Below are 15644 nucleotides of genomic sequence, written 5' to 3'. Positions count from 1 at the left end.
ATCTGACATAGCCCCATATGGCTCTGTGGATGCAAAAAGTACTATGGCTATTAAAAGGCCATATCTATTTAATTTTTGCTTCCACAGAGCCATATTGGGTCTGATTTGTCCATAAAATATGTTGCAAATACAAAAAAAAGTTGGTAATTTGGGGGAGGGTGTGTGTCCTGTCTCATTGTGGAAAGAGAAAAGAAGAAAGGCGCACCCTGTGGAGTAATATGGAGGCAGACTTCAGACAGAGGTGCCAGCTTTCAATGGCGCAGGTCACAGAAGAAGCATGGATAGGTAAAAGCAAGGGTAGTTTATTCTCCCAGCATGCAACGCGTTTCACTGCAACAGCAGCTTCATCATGCCTGATGAAGCTGCTGTTGCAGTGAAACACGTTGCATGCTGGGAGAATAAACTACTCTTGCTTTTACCTATCCATGCTTCTTCTGTGACCTGCGCCATTGAAAGCCGGCACCTCTGTCTGAAGTCTGCCTCCATATACCTCCTGCTCAGCCGGCTGGCTGCGGACACTACATGCGCTCACCATTGTTGTGTATGTGGGTACACAACACTTCCAGGTGAGCCTCCGCTTTCAGCGCATAAGTTGCCTGACAAGTTGCTCTTTTAATACACCATGGAGTGCTTTGGTTTTTGTCATTTTTAGCCCTGTGGAGTAAAGCCAGCACGAGGGCGGGGAAAAAGGAAAATAAAAATTTCCGTGCTCACCCTGCTAAGTTGTGTAGCGGCACACACAACAATGCTGATCGCATGTTATTTTAGGATCACAATCCTGTAGTCTGCAGCCTTCCTGAGAGATGTGGAATAAATACAGGACTTCAAAAGACCAGGATTTTCGGCACTGACCACGGAGAAATGAACAAAGCCCAGGTAAAGGAATGGAGGTTTAATAGCAACGAGTTTCACCGCATGCGCGGCTTCATCAGGCCTGATGAAGCTGCGCATGCAGTGAAACACGTTGCTATTAAACCTCCATTCCTTTACCTGGGCTTTGTTCATTTCTCCGTGGTCAGCGCCGAAAATCCTGGTCTTTTGAAGTCCTGTATTTATGTCTCATTGTGGAGGCAAACTAAAATCTTGATTATTTACATCAAAATGATTACAAGCATACCCTGTTTGTAAAGTTTTTATCTGATTGGCTAGTTTTAAAGCTTAAAAAAACTATATATATATATATATATATATATATATATATTTATATATATATATATATATATATATATATATATTTCAAATTGTTCCAAAATTGTTCAAATTGTTCCATCCAATTGCTCCACGCCAGCTAGTAGAGGCGACCATCTGCTACTGAAAGTAGCTGGGTGACGCCAGGTAAAGAGCGGACTTGAATCCCATGCCTTATTCTCCTTTAACGGCCTTATGACAAAAAGAAATGATTAATGTATATATATATATATATATATATATATATATATGTGTGTGTGTGTGTTTGTGTATAGTGTTTTAGAATTGCCCTCCATAATTTTTTCCTGTCCCCCAGTTTGCCCCATTCATACTGTACAGAATTTCTTTGTGAAAAATGCGAAAATTTGATGAAAAAATAGAAAATGTAGCATTTTTCTAGCTTTGAAGCTCTCTGGTTGTAAGGGAAATAGACATTCCAAATAGATTATATTTTGATTCACAAATACAATATGTCTACTTTATGTTTGCATCATAAAGTTGAAATGTTTTTATTTTTGGAAGACATCAGAGGGCTTAAAAGTTCAGCATCAATTTTCAAATTTTTCACAAAATTTTCAAAATCAGAATTTTTCATGGACCAGTTCAGGGTTGAAGTGGATTTGAAGGGAATTATTAGAAATACCCCATAAATTACCCCATTATAAAAACTGGACCCCTCAAAGTATTCAAAATGACATTCAGTAAGTGTGTTAACCCTTTAGGTGTTTCACAGGAATAGCAGCAAAGTGAAGGAGAACATTTTAAATCTTAATTTTTTTTACACTCGCATGTTCTTGTAAACCCAGATTTTGAATTTTTACAAAGGAGAAAAATCCTCTAAAAATTTGCAACCCAATTTCTTCTCTCGAGTAAGGAAATACCTCATATGTGTATGTCAAGTGTTCAGCAGGCGCAGTAGAGGGCTCAGAAGGGAGGGAGCGACAATGGGATTTTGGAGAGTGAGTTTTTCTGAAGTTGTTTTTTTGGGGGCATGTCACATTTAGGAAGCCCCTATGCAGGGCTGGACAGGGGATAAAAAGCAGCCCTGGTAATAATTTCATATCAGCCCCACAGCATTGCAGCACTGTGGCAGCCGCCGGCAGGGCTGCCGTCAGAAATATAGGGGCCCCTTAAACAGCTTAAAGCATGGGCCCCTCCACTTGACTCCCCCCCCCCCCCCCCCCCCCAGGGCCTGCCAGCTATTTTCCCAATTATCAATAAGAAAAAATGTAAACCACAGTACAAGAAAAACAAGAGCCCTTTAGTTCACTGGAGAAAGACGGAGGAAATATTGTCACCATACATATTACCATCATACTGTTACTAACCAAATCCTGTATACTGAAACCAATACTACCAATACTACCAGTTTACAAGGAGGAATATTACCACTATACATATTACCATCATACTGTTACTGACCAAATCCTGTATACTTAGACCAATATTACCAGTATACAAGGAGGAAATATTCCCCCCCATACAGTGACCATATAGTGGTAGATATTAGCTCTACACAGGCTCTGCAGACCATATAAGGGATTACTTACAGTTACATCAGGTGACGTCTTCTCTGATTGGAGGCATTCACTTTCAGTTTTCTTCTTCTTCCGGCCCAAAACATCATGACGACTTCTTCCTTTCACTACTCGTCTCCACAGAACATGCCAGACAAATATTTTAGGCTCCACACTTTAATATTAGAGTGGCTAGATAAGTGTGTTGGGGAAGAGTAGGTAGGTCCATCCCCCACCCATTAGGTAGTTAGGTCGCTCCAGAAAGTAGACAGGTCCCTTCACATAGTTTCCCTCATTACACAGGTGCCCGGAGTAGGGAGGTTCCACCTGTAGGTAGGTCCCCGTGTAGATAGCTGCCCCCTGTAGATAGTTACACCCTGTATGCAGTAGTAGCCCCCTATAAGTAGGGGTTACTCCCTGTATGTAGATCCCCCTGTATATAGTTGCAGTCCCCATATACAGTATTATCCTCCCCTTTAGGTGTTAGCAGCAGCCCCCTTTAGGTAGTAATAGCTAGCAGCATCCCCCTTTAGGTAGTGATAGCCAGCAGCATCCCCCTTTAGATAATGATAGCCAGCAGCATCCCCTTTAGGTAGTGATAGCCAGCAGATTCCCCCTTTAGGTAGTGATAGCCAGCAGATTCCCCCTTTAGGTAGTGATAGCCAGCAGCATCCCCCTCTATGTAGTGATAACCAGCAGCATCCCCCTTTAGGTAGTGATAGCCAGCAGTATCTTCTTTTAGGTAGTGATAGCCAGCAGCATCCCCTTTTAGGTAGTGATAGCCAGCAGCAGCCCCCTTTAGGTAGTGCCACCTTTAGGTAGTGATAGCCAGCAGAACCCCCCTTAGGTCGTTATAAGTAGCCCCCTTAGGAAGGAATAGAAGAAAAAAAACATATTTACCTGGCTCCCGCACGGTCCATGTCCTCTTCTCTTGTGTCTTCTTCACCAGTCTGTGATCCGACACATGATGATGACGTCATTCATGTGCTGGAGCGCAGAGGACGGAAGCCCGGGCCTCTTGTCAGCGCCTGCACAATGTGGGCGGCCCACAAGAGTGATTGACAGGGCGAGGAGCCAATGGCTCTTCGCTCTGTCAATCAGCCGATCCCGAGGGTCGCATTGAACTATAGGCGCATCTGTAAGACGTGCTTATAGTTCAATGCATCCTGGACCGGCCATGGAAGCAGGAGACTGCTGTGTATACAGCGGTCCCCTGCTTCTGTGTTGCGGAAGCTGCAAGGGGGGTGCAGCGATTGCCCCTTACTGGAGTTCTGGCTGTACCCCCCTAACGGCGGCCCTGGCTGCATACAAGTTCCTGATACTAGTATCAGGCCCTTGTATGCTAGTGTGCATGGGTGGCCCGACTCCAATCTATAAGAACGGGTCAGGTCAGGTCGGTGACTGAGCACAGGCCGGCCACTGCTGGCCCCAGGGTGAGCGGCCTATCGGGAATTTTCCTGGTATCCCGGTTCGCCAGTCAGGCCCTGCCCCTATGGTGCCAGAACAGCAGAAAAAAAACCACATGGCATACCATTTTGGAAACTACACCCCTCAAGGCACTGAACAAGGTGACCAGAGTGAGCCTTAACACCACACAGGTGTTTCACGACTTTTCGTTAAAGTCGGATGTGTAAATGAAAACAAATCTTTTTTTCACTAAAGAGCAGTTTTTTTACCCAAATTTACAATTTTTACAAAGGGTAATGGGAGAAAATGCCCCCCAAAATTTGTAACCCCATCTCTTCTGGGTATGGAAATACCCCATGATTGAACGTAAAATGCTCTATGGGCGAACTACAATGCTCAGAAGAGAAGGAGTCACATTTGGCTTTTGGAAAGCAAATTTTGCTGAAATGGTTTTTGGGGAGCATGTTTAATTTAGGAAGCCCCTATGGTGTCAGAATAGCAAAACAACACCACATGTCATACTCTTTTGGAAATTACACCCCTCAAGGAACGTAACAAGGAGAACAGGGAGCCTTAACACCTCACAGGTATTTGACGACATTTTGTTAAAGTTGGATGTGTAAATGAAAAAAAAACTATTTTTTCACAAAAATGCTGTTTTTTCCCCAAATTTTACATTTATACAAGGAGTAATATGAGAAAATGACCCCCAAAATGTGTAACCCCATTTCTTCTGAGTATGGAAATACCCCATGTGTGGATGTCAAGTGCTCTGCTGGTGAACTACAATGCTCAGAAGAGAAGGAGCGCCATTGAGCTTTTGGAAAGAGAATTTGTTTGGAATGGAAGTCAGAGGCCATGTGTGTTTACAAAGCCCCCCCCCCCCCCCCCCGTGGTGCCAGTACAGGGGACCCCACCACATGTGTCCCCATTTTGGAAACTACACCCCTCACAGAATTTTATAAGGGGTGCAGTGAGTATTTACACCCCACTGGTGTTTGGCAGATCTTTGGAACAGTGGGCTGTGCAAATGAAATTTTTTTTTTTCATTTTTAGGGACCACTGTTCCAAAAATCTGTCAGACCCCTGTGGCGCGTAAATGCTCACTGTACCCCTTATTACATTCTGTGAGGGGTGTAGTTTCCAAAATGGGTTACATGGGGGGGGGGGGTCCATTGTTCTGGCACTATGGGGGCTTTGTAAACACACGTGGCCTTCAATTCCGGACACATTTTCTCTTTAAAATCCCAATGGTGCTCCTTCTCTTCTAAGCATTGTAGTGCGCCAGCAGAGCACCTTACATACACATACTGTTCTTAAGAAATGGGGTTAAAAATTTGGGGGCGCTTTTTCCTTATTTTCCCTTGTTTAAATGAAAAATTTAGGGTAACACCAGCATTTTAGTGAAAAAAAAAAATATTTTTTTATTTTCCCATCCAACTTTAACGGAAATTCGTAAAAAACACCTGTGGGGTGTTAACTCTCACTATTCCTCTTGTTACGTTCCATGATGGGTGTAGTTTCCAAAATGGGGGTCACATGTGGGTATTTATTTTTTTGCGTTTATGTCAGAACCGCTGCCACTCCTGTGCAAATCACCAATTTAGGCCTCAAATGCACATAGTGCGCTCTTACTCCTGAGCCTTGTTGTGAGCCCGCAGAGAATTTTACACCCACATATGGGGTATTTCCGTACTCAGGAGAAATTGCGTTACAAATTTTGGCGTTCTTTTCTTCCTTTTACTGCTTGTGAAAATAAAAAGTAGGGCGCAACACCAGAATGTGAGTGTCAAAATTTTAATTTTTTTACACTAACAGGCTGGTGTAGCCCCCAACATTTCTTTTTCATGATAAGGGGTAAATACGATAGGGCTCCCAAGTGAGAGAGGCCCATGCACATTTTAGGACTATATTAGGCATTGCATATGGGTGGACATAGGGGTATTCTAAGCCAGTGATTCCCAAACAGGGTGGCTTAAGCTGTTGCTAAACTCCCAGCATGCCTGCACAGTCAGTAGCTGTCCGGAAATGCTGGGAGTTGTCGTTTTGCAACAGCTGGAGGCTACATTTTGGAAACACTGCCGTACCATATGTTTTTCATTTTTCTTGGGGGGGGGGGGGGGAACAGTGTGAGGAGGTGTATATGTAGTGTTTTACCCTTTATTTTGTGTTAGTGTAGTGTAGTATAGTGTAGTTTTTTTAGGGTACATTCACACAGCGGAGGTTTACAGTGAGTTTCCCGCTAGCAGTTTGCGCTGTGGCAAAAAATTTGCCGCAGCTCAAATTTGAACCTCGAGCTGTTGCAAAACTACAACTCTCAGCATGTACTAACAGACCGTGCATGCTGGGAGTTGTACTTTTGCAACAGCTGGGGGCACGCTGGTTGGAAAACCTTCAGTTAGGTTCTGTTACCTAACTCAGTATTTTCCTACCAGTGTGCCTCCAGCTGTTGCAAAACTACAACTCCCAGCATGTACGGTCTATCAGTGCATGCTGGGAGTTGTAGTTTGCTACAGCTGGAGGCACACTGGTTGCGAAACACCGAGTTAGGTAAGGGTGCATTCACACCACGTTTTTTGCAATACAGTTCCCGTATACGTTTTCAATGTGAAAACCGTACGGAACCGTATTGAAAACCGTATGCATTGACTCTCCATTGAAAACCGTATGCCAAAAGATGCATCAGGTTGTGTCCGTTTTGCATCCTGTGCAGTTTTGTTACTGTTTTTTCCCGTACCCAAAACCAAAGTCTACCACGGTTTTTGGTCCGGGTGTTAATCAAAGTTTGAATCTCCTCCCTTTTTCCATTTTTCAAATAAAATAATGTAAACAAAATAAATGTATGTGGTATCACCTTAATGGGTAAATGTCCAAAATAGTAATTCCTTCAGGACCGGACATTTTTGGCCTTAACCCCTTAAGTACGCAGGGCGTACAGGAATGCCCTTGGTGCCTTTGCCTTAAAGGACATCTGCAGCGATAACAACTTATCACCAATCCAAAGAATAGGGGATAAGTGTTTGATCGGGGGGTACCGACCGCTGGGACCCCCCACGATCTCCTAAACTGGGCCCCTCAGTGTGAGCGCTAATGAGTATAGCATCGTCCTGAGAGGTCGACGGTTACGCCCTGTCCCCGCCCCGTCCCCATACAGTTCTTTGATCGCTGGGGGTCCGAACAATGGAACCCCCCGCGATCTCCTGCGCGGACCCGTGGCTCTCCAGTGTAGGAGGCATGCTGGCCACAGCATGACGTTGCAGCCAACACGCCTCCTCCATGCAGTTCTATGGGAGAGGCGGGGATGTGCAAACCCTTCTATCCAAGCCATTCATCAGTCAGGAGTGACTGACCAATCGCAGATCGGGCCAAAGGGTTAAAAGTTCAGTTCCCCCTGTAGACAGTATATGTATCTACAGGGAATCCGTCAAGTATAAATGTGCCGGTGGGTACAGCGGAGGTGATTATGGCTTATATGCAGGAGTGTCCTTATTAACCCCTTAAGGACAAAGCCCATAATGACCTTAAGGACCAGAGCATTTTTTGCACATCTGACCACTGTCACTTTAAGTATAATAACTCTGGTATGCTTTTCCTAATCATTCTGATTCTGAGGTTATTTTTTCATGACATATTCTACTTTATGTTAGTGGTAAATTTTCGCCGATACTTGCATCCTCACTTTAATGAAAAATTTGCCAACTGAAATGATTTAAATACACTTGTCAGAGGTTATCAACAACATCCCTAGCAACCAATAGTAAAGTTGCCCACCCCCTCACTGTTTTCTTCCTCGAATACGCGAATATGCGAATATTCGCATATGCGAATATAACGAATACGCGAAATTCGCGAATATAAGAGGAATATTCATATATAAATTCGCGAAATATCGCGAATTTGAATATGGGCAATGCCGCTCATCACTAGTCCTTACATGGTTAAAGGAATATTTTAGTGTAATATAACTAATCTCGGTGCTTCCTGTGGACTGCCTCTGCCCTGTACAGAAGATCGCAGAGGGTCCCAACGGTTGGACCACCCCCCCCCCCCCCCCCGCACGGTCTATAACTACAGTATTCCTTTAACTACATGGCAGATCTTGATCCTGTGATCTTAGCAATTACCTGTGGTTTGGAGGAGGCACACTTTTTTGCAAGATCATTAAGACCTAATATTTAAGGTGCCCCTGTATGAATGATCATTCTGGATCATTCGTACATGGGGACTAGGAATATTAGGTCTAAATGACTAAAATGATTTGGCTTCTTTTCTGTGATGTTTTTTGTCTTTCTATATTTGTGTATGTTAGGGCGAATAGTTGTATATTGGAGTAAAAAGTTATTTAAAGGGGTTATCCAGGAATAATTAAACAGAGGTAATTTCTTTTCAAAACTGCTTCCTGTCTGTCTCCAGGTTCGTTGTGGTTCTGTAGTTCTGTTCCATTGAAGTGAATAGAGCCAATTTGTAATACTACACCCAACCTGGAGACAAACAGGGAGCAGTTTTAAAAATAAATTACCTCTGTTTTTTTTTAATTCCCGGATAACCCCTTTAATACTGCATATGTGTTTTTGATATCTGTTATATGTTGTAATGTTTAAATTAACCCTCAGATCTGTGAATGGGTAACACGGGATTAATTATATATATATATATATATATATATATATATATATATATATATATATATATACATTGATTAATTATCACCTGTATACAATACCCACATTAGCGTAACATCCGGTGTGAGACTGTTTGCTTATCTCCCATTAATCCTTAAGGGTGTTACTGTATGTAAACTGTGTAAATAGCCCATTCAGCTGTATTTGACTTCCGGGCCACTTCTGGAGCCAAAAACAGGCCAAAGGTGGCCAGGGTGCCTCAGTCTTGGGATTGGTTTGGATGTAAATGTACAGATAGGAATACCCCTTATTCACATGTATAGTATTCTAAAATCTGTTGCATAAAATCTATAGCTTTAAATCCTGCACATCAAATAACTACAGGATACTGTACATGTAACCCCCCCCCCCCCCCAGAATGTAGTCACATGTACAATATCCTGCACATCATTGATACACAGAATTTGAATCTGCAAATTTTATGCTGCAGATTTTAGTGTAAACTTATCGACTCAACACAGATTTAAATTTGCAGTTTCACTGTCAAAAGGGGTATGTGTGGCATTAGCCTCTAACCCTTGACAAAGGTGATTTATCACCGAAACGTCGGGTGGGCTGGTAGTAAGTTTTAAACAGTGGAGGGATAATAATAGTTTAGAGCATAGGTATACTCTGCGCCAAAGCAATAGAAGATTGGCACGGAGAATTACATATTACAAGCTCCATATACAAAGAGAGGAGTAATTATAGCTCCCTAACACCATACTCTCCACTGACAATTTTAACAATAGTGTGAAGGGGTAATATTTTAACAAGCTAAGAATAAAGATTGTTTTTAAGGGGGGTTCTAGTGAAGGGTTTAATCCCCGCGAAGAGGGTAACCCCTCAAAGGTTGTTGAATTTATACACACACACACACACATATATACCTCTTAATGGGATGTCACAATACCAATACTGGTATTGTTATCAGGACCGATACTGGACATTTGCACGAGTACTTGTGCAAATGACCCCAATACCTAATCCAATACTTGTCGATGGGACGCCCGCTGACAGGTATCACAGAGGTGTGGTAGGCCCACCACACTTTCCATGCAGATTAAAAAGTGGTCAGTTCGGACTGGTGTCCAAACAGCCCACTCTCTAATCTGCTCTCTAGCCACAGCCAGTGAGGACTCCCAGTGTAGGCCACAGATTCGGGCTGTGGTCTGCATCAGGAGCGGCGTCTGACCTCTGCCCTGGTGCAGGTGGAGTTACATCACTCTTCCTGCACCAGAGCAGAGGACGGAGGATGCAGGAGGAAAGTATAGTTTTTTTTTTTTTCGTTTAAGTATGCAGAGGGTACCTTCTCCCTGTCACCTTGATTTTTCAGTCTCCTGACATACATGTATGTATCAGTAGACTGGGAAAACTGGGTGACAATAGCTGAAGAAGTACTGTGAGTGCCTGTCACCAAGCTTTCCTAGTGTCCTGACATATAGTCTCTGTAGGAGACTCGAAACGTTTGGTGATAGGTAGTACACAGTACTTTTCCAGCTTTTAATGTGGTCTTACCATCTCAGCATGTTATCCTTAATCCATAGGATAGGGGTAACATGCTGACTGGTGAGGTTCCGACCACTGGGACCCCCATTAATGCACAATAACGGACACATGTTATCCCCTATATTATATATAGGTAGGTAATCTCCCTTTCCCACCCAACAGAAAAATGCATGTATAAAAAGGGAAAAGTAGAGTAAAAGACAAAATGCTTTTACTTTTTTCATGCTTTAATCATATAGCCTTCATCATGATTTTATTGTGTGTTTGGGACAGTTTACCTGTTCTTGTAGTTGTACAGTCTACTGTTTACTTAACTAGAAGCAGTAGTAGTATGGCAACTGTTATCCTATAGTGGGCATTTTAACTAACATCCTAAAGAAAGATTGAAGACCAGTCCGGTTCCAGTCCTGAGTGTCCTCACGAATTGTATGGAGACTATGCTGCTTCTCTTTGTGTCCTGATTCTATAATGTAAGGTGATCACAGATGGTGCACAGGATTGGGCAGTGTTAGCACAGAAGTGAGCGCTCCCAATACACTTTGTACTATGCCATTGCAAAGACAGACTTTAATAGTACTTAAGGAAGCCTTCAGATGGCCCCTGGCTACCATGACAACTGATCTCATGACATGTGTTACCAGTTTGGCAGCCAAAAACAAGGCAAAGGGTGCTAGGGTGCTTCTTTGTTGAGATAAGTGTTGATATGCTTTAAATGTTCAGAGGGAATATATATATATATATATATATATATATATATATATATATATATATAATTATCCAGCAGACAAAGTCCTAGCTGTAGTGAGCAAACACTGGACTAACCCATTGACTGGTGGGTAAAATAAAAGAACAGGTCACCAGCAGTAAAAGGCATGAATAAAAACAGAGTAAGTAGACAAAACACTTTAACCTTTTTGATGTTTTAATCATATAGCTGTTTTAAAAAAAAAATCATTTTTATTATGTGTTTGGGGCAGTTTACATGTTCTTATAGTGGTTCAGTCCACTACTGTTTGTGGAGCTGGTGCAATTACAACTGGTATGTCACAGCAGCCATTTTAACAGTCCTGAGTTTCTCTACTATTTGTATGAAGACAATGCCACTTCTCTCTATGCCCTGTATCTATAATGTTAGGTGATCACAGATGGTGCACAGGTTAGGGCAGTGTTGGCACAGAGGTGAGCGCTCCCATTACACTTTGTACTCATTATTCTGTAAGAATGAGTGTGTGTGTGTGTGTGTATGTTAGGAAGAATAGCTGTATATTGGGGTTAAAAGTTATTTAAAACATGTGCTTTTTTTTACACCTGTTACATGAGGTCATGTTTAAATGCACTCTCATTGATTGGGTAACAGATGTTAAAAGGTGGGGCTCCACCTTCTCCCATCATTTTTTGATGACACATAACCTGATACGAAACATATATCATTGTGAGCAGTAACTAGAAGAAGCTGTATTTCCTGATTACTGTGTATTTTTACTGTTCCTTTGATGTAACTGCTAATAGCAAGAAATACAACAAAGCATTGGTAAAGACAACAATTATGGAGATGGAAAGGAAGGCTATAAGGGGAGGAGGAGGCCTCCATTTGGGCACAGGGTCTTATGTTTCGCTGTGTTCAGAATATTGAATAAAAACTGTGCCAATGCCGCCTTTGTAAAACTAAAAGAAAAAGTGATCAAAAAGTCCCATGTACTCCAAAATCGTACCACTAAGAATGTCAACTCTTTATGGAAAAAAATTGCCATCACACAACATTGTCGGTATAAAAAAAAAAAAAAAAAAAAAAAAAGAATACAGCTCTCGAAAAGTTTCGATGCACTAACAAGATTTTTTTTAATCAAAAATAGTTTTTTGATAGTGTAAAAGTAATAAACCATCCAATAAAGTAAATAAATGAGGTATTGCCATAATTGTGCCGACCTGCAGAATGAAATTATCATGTCATTGATAATGCACAGTGAACAAGGTAAAAAGTTATAATAACAATCTTGCCAATATTACTGATTTTGGGTAATACCTCCTCACTAAAAATGTCATAAAATGTGATTAAAATGTCAGATATACCCAAAAATAGTACTATTCAAAACAGCTACCCATCCTGCAAAAAATAAGACCCCACACAGTTTCAATATACTGCTATTAGCAAGAATTACAGCAGAGAATTGGTAAAGGCAGCAATTATGGAGATGGAAAGGAAGGCTATAAGGGGAGGAGGAGGCCTTCATTTGGGCACAGGGTCTTATGTTTCCCTGTGTTCAAATATTAAATAAAAACGGTGCAAATGCCACCTCTGTAAAACTAAAATAAAAAGTGATCAAAATGTCCCATGTACTCCATAATGGTATCACTACGAATGTCAACTCTTCATGGGAAAAAAAATGGCATCACACAAGTACTGCTATTAGCAAGAATTACAACAGACAATTGGTAAAGACAGCAATTATGGAGATGGAAAGGAAGGCGATAAGGGGAGGAGGAGGCCTCCATTTGGGCACAGGCCCAAAATATTAAATAAAAACCTAGTCATTGTCGCCTCTGTAAAACTAAAATAAAAAGTGATCAAAATGTCCCATGTACTCCAAATCGGTACCACTAAGAATGCCAACTCTTCATGGAACAAATTTGCCATCAAACAACATTGTTGGTATTAAAATAAAAAACAAATACAGCTCTCAAAAAGTAGCGATGCACAAACAATTTTTTTTAATCAAAAATAGTTTTTATAGTGTAAAAGTAATAAATCATCCAATAAAGTACATGAATAAGGTATCACCATAATTGTGCCGACCTGCAGAACGAAATTATCATGTTATTGATAATGCACAGTGAACAACGTAAAAAGTAATAATAATAATCTTGCCAAAATTACTGATTTTGGCTAATACTCCTCACTAAAAAGTCATAAAATGTGATAAAAATTTCAGATATACCCAAGAATAGTACTATTCAAAACCGCTACCTATCCTGCAAAAAATAAGACCCCACACAGTTTTAATTCACTGATGTTTGCAAGAATTACAGCAGAGAATTGGCAAAGACACCAATTATGGAGATGGAAAGGAAGGTTATAAGGGGAGGAGGAGGCCTCCATTTTGGCACAGGGTCTTATGTTTGCCTGTGCTCAACTATTAAATAAAAACTGTGCAAATGCCGCCTCTGTAAAACTAAAATAAAAATTTATCAAAATGAGCCATTTACTCCAAAATGGTACCACTACGAACGTCAACTCTTCATGGAAAAAATAATTGTCATCACACAAGTACTGCTATTAGCAAGAATTAAAACAGAGAATTGGTAAAAACAACAATTGTGGAGATGGAAAGGAAGGCTATAAGGGGAGGAGGAGGCCTCCATTTGGGCACAGGGTCTTATGTTTTCTTGTGCTCAAATATTAAATAAAAACTGTGCATATGCCGCCTCTGTTAAACTAAAATAAAAAGTGATCAAAATGTGTTCTGTACTCCAAAATGGTACCACTACGAATGTCAACTCTTCATGGAAAAAAAAAAATGGCATCACACAAATACTGCTATTAGCAAGAATAACAACAGACAATTGGTAAAGACAGAAATTATGGAGATGGAAAGGAAGGCTATAAGGGGAGGAGGAGGCCTCCATTTGGGCACAGTCCCAAAATATTAAATAAAAACCTAGCCATTGTCGCCTCTGTAAAACTAAAATAAAAAGTGATCAAAATGTCCCATGTACTCCAAAATGGTACCACTAAGAATGCCAACTCTTCATGGAACAAATTTGCCATCAAAAAACATTGTTGGTATTAAAATTAAAAAAAATACAGCTCTCAAAAAGTAGCGATGCACCAACAATTTTTATTAATCAAAAAAAGTTTTTATAGTGTAAAAGTAATAAACCATCCAATAAAGTACATGAATGAGGTATCACCATAATTGTGCCGACCTGCAGAACGAAATTATCATGTTATTGATAATGCACGGTGAACAATGTAAAAAGTAATAATAATAATCTTGCCAAAATTACTGATTTTGGCAAATACTCCTCACTAAAAAGTCATAAAATGTGATCAAAATGTCAGATATACAAAAAAATAGTACTTTTCAAAACCGCTACCTATCCTGCAAAAAATAAGATCCCACACAGTTTCAATATACTGCTATTTGCAAGAATTACAGCAGAGAATTGGCAAAGACACCAATTATGTAGATGAAAATTAAGGTTATAAGGGGAGGAGGAGGCCTCCATTTGGGCACAGGGTCTTATGTTTTCCTGTGCTCAAATATTAAATAAAAACTGTGTAAATGCCGCCTCTGTAAAACTAAAATAAAAAGTCATCAAAATGACCCATGTACTCCAAAATGGTACCACTACGAACGTCAACTCTTTATGGAAAAAAAATTGTCATCACACAAGTACTGCTATTAGCAAGAATTACAACAGAGAATTGGTAAAAACAACAATTATGGAGATGGAAAGGAAGGCTATAAGGGGAGGAGGAGGCCTCCATTTGGGCACAGGGTCTTATGTTTTCCTGTGCTCAAATATTAAATAAAAACTGTGAAAATGCCGCCTCTGTTAAACTAAAATAAAAAGTGATCAAAATGTCCCATGTACACCAAAATGGTACCACTACGAATGTCAACTCTTCATGGAAAAAAAAATGTTATCACAAAAGTACTGTTATTAGCAAAAATTACAACAGAGAATTGGTAAAAGCAAAAATTATGGAGATGGAAAGGAAGGCTATAAGGGGAGGAGGAGGCCTTCAATTGGGCACAGGGTCTTATGTTTCCCTGTGCTCAAATATTAAATAAAAACTGTGCAAATGCCACCTCTGTAAAACTAAAATAAAAAGTGATCAAAATGTCCCATGTACTCCAAAATTGTACCACTACGAATGTCAACTCTTCATGGAAAAAAAATTGTCATCACAAAAGTACTGCTATTAGCAAAAATTACAACAGAGAATTGGTAAAAATAACAATTATGGAGATGGAAAGGAAGGCTATAAGGGGAGGAGGAGGCCATCAATTGGGCACAGGGTCTTATGTTTCCCTGTGCTCAAATATTAAATAAAAACCATGCAAATGCCACCTCTGTAAAACAAAAAAAAAAGTGATCAAAATGTCCCATGTACTCCAAAATGGTACCACTACGAATGTTAACCCTTCATGGAAAAAAAATTTTCATCACAAAAGTACTGCTATTAGCAAAAATTACAACAGAGAATTGGTAAAGACAGCCATTATGGAGATGGAAAGGAAGGCTATAAGGGGAGGAGGAGGCCTCCATTTGGGCACAGGGTCTTATGTTTTCCTGTGCTCAAATATTAAATAAAAACTGTGAAAATGCCGCCTCTGTTAAACTAAAATAAAAAGTG

General features: G+C 40.6%; 1 protein-coding gene across 7 annotated transcripts in view; it reads left to right on the top strand.

Annotated features, from left to right (window-relative positions):
- MAPKAPK2 (MAPK activated protein kinase 2) overlaps nucleotides 1-15644 on the top strand; it is a 767506-nt gene that overhangs the window by 413253 nt on the left and 338609 nt on the right. Inside the window, exon 1 of one of the 7 annotated variants that reach the window (XM_056557998.1) lies at nucleotides 11358-11461. The exons of the other annotated variants lie outside the window; for them this stretch is intronic. The gene's annotated coding sequence lies outside the window, so the exon portion shown is untranslated. Of the gene's footprint in view, nucleotides 1-11357; nucleotides 11462-15644 lie in introns of those variants that run through there. 7 annotated transcript variants of the gene reach the window in all.

The sequence above is a fragment of the Hyla sarda genome, chromosome 2 (genome assembly GCF_029499605.1).
Source record: "Hyla sarda isolate aHylSar1 chromosome 2, aHylSar1.hap1, whole genome shotgun sequence".
Classification (NCBI taxonomy): domain Eukaryota; kingdom Metazoa; phylum Chordata; class Amphibia; order Anura; family Hylidae; genus Hyla; species Hyla sarda.
The sequence above is the reverse complement of the archived record's forward strand: the minus strand, read 5'-3'. Positions and strand labels throughout refer to the sequence as shown.